Source organism: Panthera onca, chromosome A2 (genome assembly GCF_046562875.1).
Source record: "Panthera onca isolate mPanOnc1 chromosome A2, mPanOnc1 haplotype 2, whole genome shotgun sequence".
Taxonomy (NCBI): Eukaryota; Metazoa; Chordata; class Mammalia; order Carnivora; family Felidae; genus Panthera; species Panthera onca.
Genome location: NC_138340.1, coordinates 98,855,609 through 98,872,328, shown reverse-complemented (window position 1 = coordinate 98,872,328; position 16,720 = coordinate 98,855,609). Strand labels below are relative to the sequence as shown.

The following is a 16,720-nucleotide window of genomic DNA, read 5'->3' as shown; positions in this document are numbered from 1 at the left end:
ATATTAGGATGGGACATATTCTACTGTGTTTCTTAAAAATTTCCAGGCATAGAGTATGTATGCTTCTCTCTGACAGGTAATGAAAACTGAAATAAATGCATAGCTCAATAGCACATACAGGGAATCCTAGTTACACTCCCTAGTTCTCTATGGCCAGTAGAAGCACATTTTATTCATATTACTGTTTTTAATTATTACTAGCAGATGGCACAGACTCATTGTATTTTTAGCACTTCTAGCAATAATAAAATTTTAAAAATGCGTGTCACAGCTGGAAATTTCCTTGTACAATCTCCCAAGCATTCTAGGAAAAAAGTTTTTCTTCTTTTCTAGGAGTTACTCAAACAACTGAGGTGATAGCACAGATGTGTACAGAGTAGATGTGCACAAAGTTCTCTAAACGCCGGTTAGAAAACAAGCCTGTTTGGCCATCTCTGAAGTGGCCATAACCAGGACCATAGTCGTAGCTGCACACAGGCCTGGGCCTCACAAGCCTCACTCACTCACAAGTCTGCACCGCAGAATGTCAGGCTGGGTTCCCAGAACTCCGTGCAGCCTCCTCACACAGAGTTAGTGGAAAACACACAAAATACACTAGAAACAAAGTTGCCAAACAAGGTAAAAGGCTCAAAGTTTCAAAGTAAGAAGCTCAGGTATTAGTTTAACATCTTAAGTCAGAGAAGAATGTTTTCTTTCCTGAAATAGGTCTTTCTCCAAGCACTTGAAAAAACAAGCATGAATAGACACCCCAGGACTGCTTGGGGTAATGCCCCTCCTGCTGTTTCATAGCCCAGAGCATCTTTCTGAGGTCGAGAGAGGTCAGGCTGCATCACACAAGCAAAGATATGGAAAGAAATGTATGCTGGTATGACAGCCCCACCTTTTCAAATGAAGTCACCCCTGGCATGAAGGGATTGCCCTGGATCCTAGACTTCTATGGGCATCTATGTGAGGCCCAGAGATCTCCATACTCCCACTGAAAGGTACCTACACCTTCAGGCAGGGATTCTAGGGTTTCTTGCTGATGGGATATAAGCCATAGGCCTATCTTGATGGGTAACCATCAGCAGGCACTGGAAATAGGAGGCTGACATATAATTTGATAATCCACCATGGCAAATCAAAACCAACTGATAAGACAGTATGGCATAATGGTCAAGTCATGGACTCATTCAGAAACAAATACGGCTTCGAATTCTATGCTTGGTCACTTATCAACCGAATGGTAGGTGAAAGCTTTGAACAAGTGACAAACCTTACTAAGCCTCAAGTTTCTTATCTGTAAAGTGGGTACACATCACTGAGTGGTTGTGAAGACAGAATGAAGCTAATACTTGCAAAGCACTTACTTGTGTGCCTGGCACATAGCAAGCAGCTCCTGGCTTAAGCATCTCTACTTTTAATTTATTTATTTTTGACTGGTGATGCTTGTATTTGTTTTAAAAAACCAGAGAGGACAGATTTATGAATGCTCTATATTAAACATTCTTTAAGACAGCAGATTTGAAGATGATCTCTTTCAATGAAGCATGAGAATCACCCACCAATGTCTTTATATGGGCACATGTATCCTTTTGGCTGCTTGGGAGACCCTATCTGCTTTTCCTTTAACTGAAAGCATTATCACCATGACACTTCTCAGCTGTCAAAACTTAGTCTGCATGAGTGAGCTTACCTCACTAAACAAAATGTTTCCTTTTCTCAATAACTATCAAAAAGTTTCCACCAGTCCCTCACTGATGCTGTATTTGCAAACCCAGGGTCCCAACTCAACCCATGCCATCAAGAATAAATAAAAGTTAAGTTGTGATGAAGTGATTCTCCACATGTGCCGATTGGTTGATACATCAATGAACTTGTCCTTTTCCCTTGAGGGTGATTTTGTCTCAAATGATTTATAATTTTAAAGCAACGGCTTATAATGCTTCTTACTGGGTAATGGATAGATTACTGTGTCTTTCCCTGCAGTCTCTACATTGATTCAGCTGCATTTATAGCAAATGCTTTTATACTTTGTGGCTATTCTGCTGTTGCTTTAGTAACTGTGTAGTTATAATGCAGATAAACACTTTTTATATATTATCTTATTATAGCCTCATTACAATTTTACATCCTATTCCATTTTTACACTTTAAAAAATTAAGGTTCAGCGATAGTAAGTCGTTTGCTCAAAATCACAAAGGTAGTAAGTGACAGACCCAGGCCTTTGGCTCTGTCAAACAGCAAGTTAAGGGCCATGTTCTTAGAAACTGTTCTCTGTTGACCCTGTCCTCTGATTTTTTTTCCTAATGCTTTATGAGCATAGCCTCACTGAGGCACACTCTTACAACCTAATATAGTAGAGGGTCAAGCACATGTGATCATTTTATATAAGTATGAGAAAGGATTCCTGAGACACAGCGAGGCCTATATTATTGGGACATAATCGAAGGATCCTGTTTGCAAGGTGAGCACCACACAATGGTTCCCAGTCCTAGCTGGTTCAGACAGGCTTGCCAGTAGGTGGCACCCTTCCACAGCAAAGACCTTCCTCTTAGGTGTGTTCTCTGAGTCCTCCATTCTGAGTATTTCCTAGACCAGTCCTGGGGCCTGCATGTCAGTGGATCCAGAATCCATCCATTTATACAATTCTGTGATCGAGGCCTTCTTCAACTTCCCTTTTTGTAGAAAAACATTTCTACAATTTTATCAGCTGAAAAAATTATTATAAAATGTTTAAGACATGAAGTACACAGTAGTTATTTCCTTTAAGTACAAACTTTGAGCACCATATATTTTTTATTTTTATTCAAGCCTTATCAATTCATATTTCTTTTATACAAGGATACAAATTAAACTGCTTAGCAAGAGAGGGGGGGGAAAAAACCAATGTAGCACTAATGTTACTATAATTCCTTTTCCTTCTAATCAGGCTATAAATTCCATACTGGCTCTTCAGTTCTGGCTCTGGGATCACTTAGCTGCCATCCCACTCCCCCTCCTACAAAGCTCATGCTCTCACCTACGTACAAGCAGATACTTCTGCTATCACCCCTCGTACAGGCCACTGTATTCACCTCTTTTCATGTCTGATATGACTGCAAGCTTGCTTATTTATCCCTTACTGATTCATCTCTGTAGCTTGGGCCTCAGTTCAGTGTCAGGTACAGAGGAGGCACTAAATCAATGTTTGAGGAAGGAAAGGTGGGAAGAAGAGAAGACTAGAAAAGGGGAAAGGCAGAAGGCATCCTACAGAAGTGTAAACTGAGATTTGAATTATCAAATGCCAGGTGGACATGGCATTATTATTAAATTATACTGTGTATTTTCACCTTGGTAGTTTATTCTAAAATAAGAGGCTTTAATAGAATTTTAAATACACCGAATTAAATGTGTATCATGTTCTAAATAATCATAAGAGAGCGAGTCAGTGTCACTTAAGAAGTACAATAAGGCTTCATATATTTGGATTCACTGTGACCACATTTAATAAATATAGAGGGAACCCAAACAGAAGTCCTAGAGCAGGGGCTCCCAAAGTGTGGTCCTTGACCAGCAGCCGCAGTACCGTTTGGGAACAGGTAAGAATGCAAATTCACAGGCCCCACCTGAAAACTACTGAACCAGAAACACTGCGGGCAGAGTCCAGTGATTCCAATGCCCATTAAAGCCTGAGTACCAGTGAGTTAGAAATACTGGACAGAGACTTCACCGTTTAACCATATTCACCTGGGGATCCCCGAATGTAGCCAATTCCTAGAGGATGAGGCCTTAGTCCCACTGAAAAGGGAGGAGAGGATGTCCCTGGACCAAGTTTATAAAGCTCTATGAGACGGGCCAGACGCAAAGATGAACAAAGATGAAGAAGAGGTAAGAGGCAGGCAAAGAGACCAGTGCAAGTCTTTCCTATATCTAAAAACTAAAGAGTCAGGCAGAGGATGCCAGAGACACTGGGCAATGAACCCCGATCCCTCACAAGCTAACTTGGCATGGTCCTAGAATGACAGAGGGCCCGTATCTCCCCAGGGCTGGGGTGGGACTCCCACTAAAAGTCCTGGAAGCCTCCTTGTCAACTAATCCTGTCAATTTGGCTTAACAAGCTGGCTGAGGAAAGTTGCAATGTTTCTTCTGAAAAGAAAGATCAGATTTTGACAAGGAATAAAAAAGTGAAGCTATCTGAAGTCTGAGAAGGTCACTGGCTGGTGCTCAGGATGTAAACGTTTCCAGTTCACCACAAGCTACCCAGGTTCTGTCCATTTGTCCTTGGTTGGACATTCTGAATCACAAGAAGAAAACTACTCCCTTGAATGAGTGGAGACAGACCCCCATTATTTTTTCTGTTTTGAGTTCAACTGATATCTATCCAACCACAGTAAGGTTAGCATGACTTTGCTAAGCTGCTTACAAAGTTTCGTTATTCAAGAAAGAGGAAAACCCCAAGTGTGACCTAAGCATTGTCTATGATGTCTACCAAAGTTGACGAAAATAATGGTTATATCCCAAATAGAAGGGTTCTGTCCTATCATTAACAGCATGAGAAACATGCACATTGCCATTGGAATTCTAATAAATATATACTATGTGGCTCCCATTTCAAAAGTGGATGACAGTGAAGAAAAACTTCACTGATATTTTTTAAGTGTTTAATACTTTAAACATTCTTTAATACTAAAGAGAGAAAATACTTGCAAAGCAAAGCGTTATCTACCAAAATCGATACCCTGCTCTTGTGCCTATATTCTGAAAAGGTCTCCATTCTTTTCAAAGCCACGAGCATCAGAACTTCAGCTTCTAAAGCCAGTGCACCTGCAACCTGAAAATATGGAGACAGCCATTGTTTTGGGCCTACATGTGGAGTGCTAAAGAACACCCACTAGTTGTCAAAGAAACTACTATCTATTGCCTTTAAAAATAAAGGTGGGGTGCCTCCAAGAGACTTGGAACTCATGCAGATAAAACCCAGAACAGATATTCTCAGAGACAAGGAGTTATTCAGCCAGATGCCAAAGTAGGTCAAGGCTAAGGAATAAAAGAATGTCTTCACTGGACCCAGACTCAATCCTGCTGGGTTTTATTCCTGCATATTTGCATGTGAATATTTCATCCCATGATACATTAATGGTGCCGCCAAAGAATGTTTCTAGTGCTGCTTCTAAAATTCCTTGAGGCTTCTCAAAGAAGATTTCCTAAGACAGCAAGAATGGGAATGGTTCCATTTTCCTTCTTGTCCAAACATCTTATGTGGGTATGCACAGTGTCTTTGACAACTGGCAAAGGAACCACTTCAGCCAACATCATTATCAGCAACCACAATTTTTGAAACATGACACTATCCCAGATCCTAACATTATGAGCAGAATAAAGAGATCAAACATATACATCAAAAGGAAAATAGGAATGAAAAGTAGCAAATAATAAAAGCCAACATAAGTGATCTGCACAGTAAGTGGGACAGGAGAGTATAATGGGCAGATTACCATGTGCTTCAATAAATAAAGTTTCACTGAGACTGAAGGCCTGATGTGAGTCTTGAAGGATAAGATAGGTGAGTCTACTCAGATAGAAAGGAATGAGGAGGGTAACCTAGGGAGGCAGTCTTGTGCAAAAAGATCTGGAGACCAAATTCACATTTCATACCTGACAGATCAGGTTTTCAGGGAAAAAAAAAAAAGTTTTAAGCTGAAGAGCAATGGAAGAGTAAGTTTTGAGAGGTACACTGTGAGCAGATTATTCTTAGAGGGCTTAAAATCTTGGGCTAAAGAACTTGAACTTCATGCTGTAAATAATGGGAAATTACTGAAAGTTACTGAGTAAGAAATTGACCACTGCAAAGAAACATTTCAAGCTTGTTAGCATAGCAACCATGTAAAGAATGGTATCAAATCTCTTTTTGACAAGTGAGCAACCAGAGGCTGTGTGTGGGACCTTACAAGCTGAGTGTGGGGGGAACCGCAAAAGGATCTACAAGCAGAGGGTGGGTGGGTTCAGTAACCAAAGAGAAAATCCAGGCAAAGCACTAATTCAAAGGACGCAGCCAGAGACATGGTTATTGGATTTGTGACCGGCAGTCTAAGAAATGTGGAGACTTGGTCCAAGGTGATAAGAAAGCACTCAGTAGTTATGGCACAGGGAACAGAAAGGATATGCCGTACTTTGGTGACTCTAGAAAAGAAATGAAGGTAGACCTTAGCAGTTTACTTGGTATGGAGGGTGAAGGAAAAGGAGCAGACTGGTGATTATTTCAAGGCCTCATGCCTTATGGGAAGAAAAGTGAATGGTATAACTGGAAGACAGAGGAATCCACAGAAAGATATGCTTTGGGGTAAAAAATGAGTACCTCAGTGGATGAGTTTCTGGTGAAGGGTTATCCCATTGTACGAGATATAAGACCAAAGCTCAGAAAAGAAGACAAAACAGAAATTATGGCCCTGGAAGCCACCAAATGAGAGTCAGATGAGAAAATGCTGCATCCATAGAAAGAAAGAATATAGGCAGCCAAGGGCACAGAAACTCACATAATATGAAATGACAAAGGGTAATTTGTTTTCCAAACACTGTACCATAGTATAATTAGTTGTGTCAAGGTGTGACATCTCAAGAACCGATTTCTTGGATTGGGAATGGGACACCACGTGGAGGAAAGGTGACGATGGGGCGCCACACAATGGAAGTGAACCTGGCAGGCAGCCCCTTACCACACTCCCTTTATCACCTATGTTCTAAGTGGGTGTTTTCCTCCAAGAACTGGAAAGCAACTTGATGGCTGACCTTTTCTGATTACCTCAAAAGAGATGAGTTTCCATTTTCTATGTTCACATTTAAAAAAATCATTTGAGAGGTATTTATTTCATTTCCATGATATTTACTTCTTACTGTGCAGAGATATTAGTTTGGCAGCTAAAGTATTTTTGCTGAACAGAAGCAAATGTCAAGTCTGGCTCAGTCAACAGGCACAGCCAAAGGGTTTGCCTTGAATTTCATAACACAAGTAAATCTTGCAAATTTCCAGGATAAGAGAAAAGTCAAAATAGTCACGGTTACAATACAGCTTGGCAATATGAGTGGGGGTTCTGCTGTCACGTGTCCACCTTACAAAGGAAAACTGAAAGTTCAGAATTACAAAAACAGGCAGCACAGAAGTGTGTTCTCTCCAATATTACATAAAAAACAATAATAATATAAAAATTTGGTTGAAATGGCCTTTTACTGACTTAATATTCATGAACAACCTTCTGTAGAAGTTGCAACATAAAGCTATAAATTTAAACAATTCTTTAAGTCACTTAGGACCAAAGTATAAGCAGACACCCTTGCCAACTGGTCATACTCATTTTTCTGAAATGGAATAAAAAAAAAAAGAATAAAGTTTTATGAAAATCCTGCTGCTGGTGTGGAACTGAAAATATCCTCTACCTGCTTACTCAAGGGTCTTGAGAACAGAAAACAAAGACTGGCTGATAGCAAGTAGCTTCTCAAGAAATGTTTGAGGACTGGATAAATGAGTACCTTAAGAGGTAAGTAAAGTGTTTTCTCTCTCTCTTGTGACTTTTAATTGAATCTGTTAAAACCAGTTTATTGAAGTTTTTCATGGGTCAAATTTTACTATATACTTACAGACTCTGAAATGCATTTTACCATTACCTTTTGATACACACAGGTTATAAGCTGCTGTTCCATATTTCAATTTCCACAGAGTGTGTGATTAGGTGTTATTAAAAAGGCAGAGATTGACAGTTCTTGAGTTCCAGCCCCGCATCGGGCTCACTGCTGTCAGCTTGGAGCCTGCTTCAGATCCTCTGTCCCCTTCTTTCTCTGCCTTTCCCCCACTCATGCTCTCTCTCTCAAAAATAAATAAAACATTTTTCAAAAAGGCAGATATTGGGGTGCCTGGGTGGCTCAGTTGGTTAAGCGTCTAACTCTTGGTTTCGGCTCAGTTCACAATCTCACAGTTTGTGGGTTCGAGCCCCACATTGGGCTCTGCACTGACAGTGTGGAGCCTGCTCAGGAATCTCTCTCTCTCCCTCTCCCTCTACCCTTCCCTTGCTCACATGCTCTCTCTCAAAATAGACAAATAAACTTAAAAAGAAAAAAGGCAGAGATCATCCATATGCTCAAGAAGAATACAACCCACATTTTTCTCAAGAAAATACTAGACCTTGTTACATAGGAAACCTTAAAAATTAATTCAAACCAGGGATTTAAACATAATAAACAACATTTGGTAAAACTTGAAGAACAAGCAAAAAGAGGGTTACTTCATCAAACGCTAATGAGGTTATTACCGTTCTGTTAGTCAAATCAAAACCATTTTAAATGTGAAAAGTCCTCTAAAACTGCCTGTCTAGATTTTCTCAAACACCTACCACCCTCTTGAAAATACATGTTTTTCTAGTGCCTTCATAGAGCTACTTTAATTTCTATTCTTGACAGAGTGATCTCTCTATTTCTCCACAGCAGTATGGGATGGTGCCTCGTGGATTCAGGAGTTAACACTCGCCCTCTCTCTCAGCTGAGAATAAAGGAAAGGTTGAGAGGTAGGAGAGGTCACCACCTTCTACCAATGTCTCCCAAGGATAGAAGGCATCCCTAAGTGCCTCCTTCAGGAAGGAGCAGCCACATCCCTCACAGCAGGTTTCTTCTCATTCTCACTTTGTTCCAAATATTTTTAAAAACCTACCAGGAGTTTAATATACAATGACACAGAGGACATACAGTTGTGAGGCTCCAGTATAATCAGAAGGTACTAAATATGCTATTCCTATATGCTATTGGGTTTAACAATTTTGAGTGATGGGCCACAAAAGACCCTTATTGCTTATTGATATCTACTCGTCGTTGAGAATCTTTGCTTCCCTCTCCCCTTGTGCTGACTCAGCACATCTCCCTAAATACTGACAATCTCATGGTGGCATCTGTACTTATGTTTCCTACATAAAAGAACAAAAAATATTAAAATATAATCCCTCTCTCAAACTTCCCCATCGCAACCCCAAATTTCACTTCCCAGTTTATGTAGATTTGTTTCTATACTGTGATCTTTTAATTGACTCTTTTTATCCTATTATTTCACTTTCTACTTCTATCATCTTCAATTCACTTAATTTATTGTAATAGCATAAGAAAGCAAAGCATTTTTGGTACTTTCATAAGTATTTGGTTAAAAAACAAATGGGTCAAATTTATTTTCTCATTTTATTTGGAATTTTCTTAAAGCTTTCTTTTTCCTAAATGTCATATTATCTCCCTTATTTGTCTATGATGCCATTTTCTTTACTGATCACATAGATAACATACAAATCAGAATCAAGTGACACAATATTTGTCCTGCTAGCCAGGGTGGAGTGATAGAAAACAGATTTATTCTAAAAAAAAAAAAAGAAAAAAAAGAAGACAGCAGTTTGAATGAAACAACGGTTTGTAAGATACTGGGGGTCAAGCAATGATGGACACTAATATATGAAAGAGGGAAACAAAAGATAAGTCCAATAACTGCCCCAGCTTACTGCATTCAGAGAGTTCTCAGGCCATGGTGCAGAGAAGTAATCCAGGTGAAATCTAGCAGACTCCCTAAGTTAAGGAGACAACTGAGAGTCTAGGGATACCAAGGCAGTTAGAATTCACAGGACAGAATAATAGAAAGGAATACTACAAAAAGAGAAAACTCAAAAGATCTTCAAAGGGTTTCCCTTGAGGATTCAGCTTAGTGCTAATATAGTGCAAGTATGTGAGGAAATCATCTGAGGCCAAGGAAAGAACTACCTGAAAAAATTAAAGGTAACAGTTCTGGGCACTCACACAGTTAGTGCCTGTTCCCACCGACTAGGCTAGAAAACCTCAAGATTTATGGGTCATTGTGTACAGTGCAGGAATTAATTAGCCCCAGGCTGAGCACTGCATCAATCCCAACTAAGAAATCTTAAAAATAGGGCTTGAAAGGATCAAACTGTTTCCAAGTGAATTAACTGTATCTTAGAACAAATCTCAAGAAGATTTCTATAAATTCAGATATAGACAATACCTAACAAACTAATATTCACAATGTCTGACATAACCAAAAATCAGCAGACCTACAAAGAAACAGGAAAAAAGGACTATAATGAAAAGATATGTCAACAATTGCAACTGACCCAGAACTAAGACAGATTAACACTGTACTTCAAGTGTTCAAAAAGTTAAGTAGAAACATGTAAGATTTCTCCTTTTAAATTTATTTATTTATTTTGAGAGAGACAACCAGCACAGAGTTCAATCCAGGGCTCAAACCCACGAACCATGAGATCATGACCTGAGCTGAAGTCAAGAGTGGGAGGCTTAACCGACTGAGATACCCATGGGCCCCACGCATATAAGATTTCTTTAAAAGACCCAAACTGAACTTCTAGAAGGAAAATTACAATGTATGAAATTAAAAAGTCATTGAGTACTTTTTTTTTGAAATACTAGAAACCACAAAATAAAAGATTAGTGAACATACACACACATACAAACAATGGAAATTATCCTAAATAAAACACAGATCCCCTTTCTCTCTCCTCCAGCTATCCAAGATGCCGAAAGGAAAGAAGGCCAAGGGGAAGAAGGTGGCCCCAACCCCTGCTATTGTGAAGAAGCAGGAGGCCTAGAAGGTAGTCAATCCCTTGTTTGAGAAAAAGCCCGAGAATTTTGTCATTGGACAGGACATCCAGCCCAAAAGAGACCTCATGCACTTTGTCAAATGGCCCTACTACATCCAGCTGCAGCAGCAAAAGGTTATTCTCTGTACGTCTAAATGGGCCTCCTGTGATTAACCAGTTCACCCAGACCTTGGACCACCAAACAGCTATTCAACTGCTTAAGCTGGCCCACAAATACAGACCAGAGACCAAGCAAGGGAAGAAGCAGAGATTGCTGGCCCGGACTTACAAGCTGCCGGCAAAGGGGATGTCCCCACTAAAAGGCCACCTGTCCTTCAAGCTGGGGTTAATTCTGTCACCACCTTGGTGGAAAACAAGAAGGCTCAGCTGGTAGTGATTGCACATGATGTGGATCCTATTGAGCTGGTTGTCTTTCTGCCTGCCCTGTGTCATAAGATGGAGGTTCCCTAATGTATCATCAAGCAGAAGGCCAGCCTGGGGTACCTGGTCCACAGGATGACCTGCACCACTGTCACCTTCACACAGGTTAACTCAGAAGACGGAGGAGCTCTGGCTAAGCTGGGGAAGCCATCAGGTCCAATTATAATGACAGACACGATGAGATCCGCTGCCACTGGGGAGGCAATGTCCTGGGTCCAAAGTTGGCGGCTCGCATCGCCAAGTTGGAAAAGGCAAAGGCTAAAGAACTGACCACCAAACTGGGCTAAGTGAACACTGTTGAATTTTCTGTACATCAAAGTAATAAAAGGCTCTCTTTCAGCCCGTGTCAATTGGCAAACACCAAACCAAACCAAAACAAACAACGACACAGATAGAAAAGAAAAATAAGTAAATAAAGCAATTTAACCATGGAAAATTTTCAAGTAACCTAATATACATGTGATTTGAGTTCCCAGAGGAGCAGAAGGAACAGAAGAAAATATATGCAAAAATAATGGTAAAGTTTTTCCAAATTTGTTGAAAACTCTAAACCTAATGATCCAAAGACTCTCAGTGAACCCAAGCACATAAAACATGGAGAAAACTTTATCAAGGTACATAGTAATCAAATTGCTCAAAATTAGTGAATTTCTGCCTTAACAGAAGACCTTTCCTTTAAGAAATGTTAAAGGATATCCACCAGGCAGAAGTAAAATTATACCAGGTGGAAATATGGATCTATACAAAGGAATGATAAACATCAGAAAAGTATTTACTACATGAGTAAATATATAAGATATTTTTTCTTAATATTTTAATTTCAGTGATAATTGGCTACTTACACAAAAATAAAAATAAGGCAGTGTATGCTTTATAACAGAATTAAAAACAAAATGTATGACAACAATACCACGAAAATCAAGAAGTTAAATATAAATGTAAACATATTAAGAAGTTCTTGTACTATACAGGAAGTGGAACAATATCATTTGAAGGTAGATCATGATAGATTAAAGATATACATTATAAATACTAAAGCAACCACTAAAATAATAAAGCAAAGAGATACAGCTAATAAGTCAAGAAAAAGTTAAAATAGAATAATAAAAATTTCAATAATACAAAAGGAAGTACAAAAATAATAATAAAAGGAAAGAAGAATACATAGGACAAATAGAGAACAAATATCAGTAGTACAAATTTAAGCCCAACCATATCAATAATTACATTAAATGCAAATAGTGCAAATATCCCAATTAAAAGACAGAAACTATTAGAACAGATAAAAATATAACACCCAATTACATGTTGTCTATAAGAAATGTACTTTTAATGTAAAGAAACAAATAAAAGTAAAAGTTAAAGAGTGAAAAAAGATATATCATGCTAACACTAATCAAAAGAAAGCTAGAGTGGCTAATATTAATGTCACACAAAGGAGATTTGGAGCAAAATATATTACCAAGGACAAAGAAGTTCATTTCATAATGATAAAGACATCAATTTATCGAGAGACATGAGAATCTTAAACATTTCTGCACCTAATACAATATTTCAAAATACATGAAGCACAATCTGACAGAATTGCAAGAAATAGGAAAACTCAAAACTGTAGTTAGAAATTTCACCCTTCTAGCAATAATTGATAGAGCCAACAAACAGAACATTAGCAAAAGATACAGAAGATTGAAACAACATAATCAACCAATTTGACCTAACTGACATTTATAGAACATTTATGGAACAACAGCACAACACATCCTTTTCAAGGGCACATAGGACATTTACTAAAACAGATCATACTATGGACCATAAACTAAGTCTGAACAAATTAAAAGGACACAAATAGTACAAAATATGTTCTGTAACCAAAAAAAAATTTAATTAGAAATCAATAGCATAAAGATCTCTGGAAAAAACCCAAATATGTGGAAACTAAATAACACACTTCCAAATAGCTCATCACTTAAAGATGAAGTAAAAAGGGGAAACTGGAAAGTATTTTGAATTCAATGAAAATGATTGAAATATATCAAAATTTGCAAGATGCAGTAAGTAAGGGGAATTTTATAGCACTACATACCTATGTTAGAAATGAAGAAAAGTCTCGGGGTGCCCGGGTGGCTCAGTTGGTTAAGCATCTGACTCTTGATTTCAGTTCAGGTCATGATCTCACAGTTTTGAGATTGAGCCTGCACCAGGGCTTGGGATTCTCTCTCTCTCCCTCTCCTGACCCTCCCCCATTTGCACTTTCTCTCTCTCAAAATACATAAACGTTAAAAAAAAAATGAAGAATGATCTCAAGTCATTGCTCAAGTCTGCTTCTACTTTAAGAAACTAGAAGAGGAAAAGCATATTAAACATAAAGTAAGCAAAAGAAATATCAGAGTAGAAATTGGTGAAATAGAAAATAAAAAAATAAAGAAAATCAATGAATCCAAATGCTGGAAGATCAATAAAATTGATAAACCTCTAGCCATACTTACCAGAAGACAAAGATATAAGACAAAATTTGCCAATATCAAGAATGAGACAGGTGACTATATCTACAGATTCTGTAGCTATAAAGAGATAATAAGAGAATACATATACAAAATAAGATAATAACAGAATACATATACAATTTTAGGCCAATAAAGTTGCCAATGGAGATGAAACGGACATATTACTTCAAAGATACAAACTGCCAAAGCTCATTCAGAAAAATACAGATTTCCTCAATAGCTCCACTACTATTAAAATTATTGAATTTGTTTTTTAAATAGTCCCCACAATAAAATCCCAAACTCAAACCATTTCATAGACGATTGTATTCTACCACCTATTTAAGGAATCCTTGATATTAAAATTATGTCACCAAAAGCATGATCCATAAAAGATCAAATTTGTAAATTGGAATTTGTCAAAATTAAACAGGTTTGTTTTCTTAAAGACACTGTTAAGAGAATAAAAAAGACAAGTCACAAGTGGGGAGAAAATATTTACAAACTACACATCGAATGAAGGATTGTATCCCAAATATATAAAGAACTCTCAAAACTCCATGATAAGAAAACAACCCAATTCATAAACAATAAGGGCAAACGATTCAAGCAGACATTTCATCAAAGAAGATATTCATGTGGCAAATAAACACATAAAGAGATATTCAACACCATTGTCACTAGGGAAATGCAAATTAAAACCACAGTGAGATACCACTGCACTCCTCTAATAGTGTTTAAAAAAATTAATATTTTTAAAAATCCAAGTCAAGTGTTGTCAAGAATGGGGAGGGATTGAGGGCTTCATGCACTGCTGGTGAGAATGTATCCTGATAAAACCGCTTTGAAAATACCTTGACAGTCTCTTAAGTTAAATGTACATGCACTATATGATCCAGCCATTCAATTTGGTGACATTTACCCAAAAGAAATGAAAATATATGTCTATAAAATGATCTGTACATGAATGCTCATCAGTTTTATTTGTAATGGGCAAAAAAACCCCTGGAAACAACTCAAATGTACATCAAAGTGGCTGGATAAACAAACTGGCATATCCAGACGAAGGACTACTCAGCAATAGCAACGAATGAACTAGTGATACACATCTCACGTGAATCAATGTCAAAATAGTTATTCTGCATGAAAGAAGTCAGTCAAACGAGTGCCTATCGCATGGTTTCATTCATATGATATTCTAGGAAATATAAACGAACGTATAGTGACAGAAAGAAAACCAGTTGTTTGTTTTGAAGGTTGGGAGGAAGCAGGATGAGGGTTAAAAGGGCTGTGAGGAAACTTTTGGGGATGATGAATCTGTTTATCATCTTTGTTGTGGTGATGGTTTCATAAAATGTGTACACCTGTTAAAATTTACCAATCTGAGTAAATGTGTGCAGGGTTTTTGTTTGTTTTTTGTCAATTATACTTCAATAAAGCTGTTTAAAAAAATCAAGTGAATGTCAACTATCCTTCGATTAAAAAAAACAAAGGGACAGGGCAAGCCATGGGCTATGGTCAACCCCATGCCAAGCATCAAGAAGAGGAAATAAAATCTCCAGAAAAATCTTGTTGCCAGAAGTATATTCCATAAAACTGTGTATGAGAGAAAGACTGCCCTACACCAACTGTCAGAAAAGGGAAATTTTCACTAATCAGTATTTGAAATTGTAACTTGGCTAAAATCATCTCTTCTCTCAAATAGTCTGAATGCTCCTTACAAACTCTCTACGACCAACCACTCAGCGAACAGAAAATCTCATTTCTCATCTTTCTCTGACTCACTGGACCTGCTCTGAAGTAAAATGTGACAGGCAAGGTGGGAGCCACAGATACGCCACCTCCCCAGAGTAAGTCACAAGTTTTAATCTGCATAGTCAACTGAGTTTTAGCTTAGAAAACACATATAAATGGGAAAATTCCCAACTGTTCCACATCAGCAAGTGTAATTTAGCAATGCCACAATCTGTCTAAAAATCTGTTAATTTAAGCGCATCGGGTAGAGTCTGTGCCAGTTCCATCCTCTATTTTTTTTTTAAACACAATGAAATATTGAAGGATTGCACTCTGAAATTCCCCTGAATTGTAACATGCTATATCTTCATGTTTCTGTGCTTGATTTAAGCCACATTTCTTGGTCATTCAAATAATAAAAATTGAAATATGACATACAATACACTACAAAACTAAATAGCCAAGAATTTAGTAATGTTGAAAAAGTGTTTTCGGTTAGCTACCTGAAATGTTGGGATATTTCTTTGGTTTAGCAGGCTTGTGGGTTTCCTGAGAATTCTTGCATACAAAGGGACACGGGCAGATGGCATTTAATCTAACACCCAGCCAGCCCTTCAACCTCCCGGGACACCTACAGCAGGCACTGACATTGATAGAAACCCACAGATACATGCCCAGGAATCTCAGAAATTCAAAATAAATAATAAATAAACAAACAAGTAAATAAATGGCCACTTTGAGATTTATGGGGTTAAATTTAGAAAAAAATGATAATTTTATAAAATACTGTAATAAAGTGTGCTATTCACATATGGAGGGACTGAGTGGCATATTTGGTAAATGTTTGTTAACTGGCTTGAGGGAAAGGGAGCAAGCCCTGGTTTGTAGCATTTGCCAATTTTTATAGTGTAAATACTTCCACCATGGCTGATTTCACTGAATGCAAAGTTGGGAAGAGAAACACACAGGCTGGCTGTCCTGAGCTTGAGCAAGAGCTGGTATAAGCACCCCTCTGGAAATATCTCATGCATCACTATGGCTAACTCCAGTCCCACAAGAGAAATAAATTCAGTGTCTAGGATATGCTTGTGTGTTTTATTCTTTGGGAATGAGTTTTCCATTCTGAAGCTATCTTTTAACCTGTGACAGTACAGTTCCATCTGGAAAAAAAAAATCTTTCCAATGTAGGAGATATTATCCGTCAATATTTGAGATTTCTTAATTTTGAGAAATTGAACAAATTTGCCTTTTCTTTAACAGGAATCTTTATATGTTCAAACTTAATTCAAAATAAATGCTTCCTGTGACTCCCCAAAAAAGTGAAAAGGAAAGGAAACACACAAGACAAGACATTTTCATATCAATTTGAGACAAAAATTAACCCTAAGGCAATTTGTTAGTAGAAGCAAAGGATGGTAAGGGTATACTCAAATGTATCTCCTCCCACAGAATACTTGTGCCCCACCTTGA

The 16,720-nt window shown here is 38.0% G+C and overlaps 1 protein-coding gene and 1 pseudogene across 3 annotated transcripts in view; one reads left to right on the top strand and one right to left on the bottom strand.

Moving 5' to 3' along the window:
* DYNC1I1 (dynein cytoplasmic 1 intermediate chain 1) overlaps positions 1 to 16,720 on the bottom strand; it is a 314,065-nt gene that overhangs the window by 240,845 nt on the left and 56,500 nt on the right. The window lies entirely within an intron of this gene.
* LOC132679197 (large ribosomal subunit protein eL8 pseudogene) lies at positions 10,504 to 11,320 on the top strand (annotated as a pseudogene).